Source organism: Amphimedon queenslandica, unplaced genomic scaffold (assembly GCF_000090795.2).
Source record: "Amphimedon queenslandica unplaced genomic scaffold, v1.1 AMPQUscaffold_13426, whole genome shotgun sequence".
Classification (NCBI taxonomy): Eukaryota; Metazoa; Porifera; class Demospongiae; order Haplosclerida; family Niphatidae; genus Amphimedon; species Amphimedon queenslandica.
The window spans coordinates 242,721-244,205 of NW_003546338.1; the positions used below are offsets into that span (position 1 = coordinate 242,721).

General features: G+C 28.3%; 1 long non-coding RNA gene across 1 annotated transcript in view; it reads left to right on the plus strand.

The window, feature by feature from the left end:
- The window catches only part of LOC109581681 (uncharacterized), a 3,596-nt gene extending 2,117 nt beyond the window's left edge, over window positions 1-1,479 (plus strand). The window contains exons 2-3 of the long non-coding RNA XR_002184727.1: window positions 1,350-1,375; window positions 1,424-1,479. This is a non-coding gene — a long non-coding RNA (uncharacterized LOC109581681). The remainder of the gene's footprint in view (window positions 1-1,349; window positions 1,376-1,423) is intronic.
- The last annotated feature ends 6 nt before the right edge of the window (window positions 1,480-1,485 follow it).

Consider the following 1,485-nt stretch of genomic DNA (forward strand, 5'->3'; position numbering starts at 1 on the left):
CAACTATAATTACATCTACATAAAAGCATAATTAATGGCATGTAGAGTACAGTGTATGCATGTACATTGTAAGCATAATATCAGGTTACCACAGGGAGTTTGGGAGTACAAAATTTAGCTAGAATTTCAGATGTTTTTGAAATTTGGAACTCCATTTAAGTCCCAAATCTAAATTCTTAAAATTAGTCATACTTTGGAATTCTTGAAAGTATTATTATTTTAAGCATTTCTGGTTTGGAAAGACAATTTTGAAATTTGGAACTTTGGAACTTTGTAGCTAAAATTAAAAATCCAAAGTTTAAAATCTTCATATTATTGAAATTTGAACATCAAATACTAACTGTAAAATTACACAATATAATGCACTATGGCATATTGGCATTATCATTCTAATTGCAAACATTCAATTTTTAGGATTTTTGAAAATATTATTTTATGCTTGACTTTCTTGAATGAGACAATATGTAACTTTGGAAATTTGCAAATTCAGAACTAAAATTACAAATCCAATGTTCTAAATATTTATGCAACTGAATTTTACTCCTAAAACACCAATTGTAAAATTACAAAATGTTTTGTACATATAGTTATTGGCATCACCATTTTAATTACAAAAATTAAATTTATTAGGATTTATGAAATTATTATTTTACTCATAACTTGCAAAATGTCAATTGTTTAGACATTAGATTATTGAGTAGTTACCATAATATCTAAATCTCAAACATTTGGAAATTTAAACGGCGGGAATATACACTGACCCATAAACCCTTCTAATTGACACTAACTCATAAGTTGAATTGTCTCTCACACTTGGTTGATTAATGGATTTATTGATTCCCTTGAAGTATCAGTCAAGACTGCAACTACATCATCATTTATTCCTAGGATAATAAAAATTAATAAATATTTACCTCATGATAGCTATTATTTAAGTAATCTGATTAAAATAAATTGAATAGTAGCTCTAGCTAGAATGAAACAGTGTGAATGTGAGTGTCTTACTGTATCCACACCTTTTACCGATTAAAACAACAGCTCCAACTATTAGCAGTACTAATAATGTTAGACTTCAATGCCGCATACTACAATACCAGCAAGGCCTGCTGGAGATAGTTCACTTGTAGCTACAAAATTTAATGTAATTCCAATAAATTTTTTATTTTTATTTTTCTTACTAGATCTAAATTTAGTTGACGGTGGCAATGTGGATTCTGGTAAAACAATAAAATTTGTTAGTGTAGATGCTGATGCTGAAGTTAAAGATACTAGTGAGCTGGATTCAGTTGTTAATGAATATGTGGTTGTATTTATTTTAGATGTTGCTTGTATGGATATCAATGATGAAGAGTCTGGATCTCCTATAATGATAACAGTAAGTGGTTTATTTATAGTACTTTAATTTACCATTTATTATTTGAAGTAAGAGAGAAAGGATAAAGAAGAAAGCCCAATGAAATCTGGAGTACATCTTTCTTTACTATA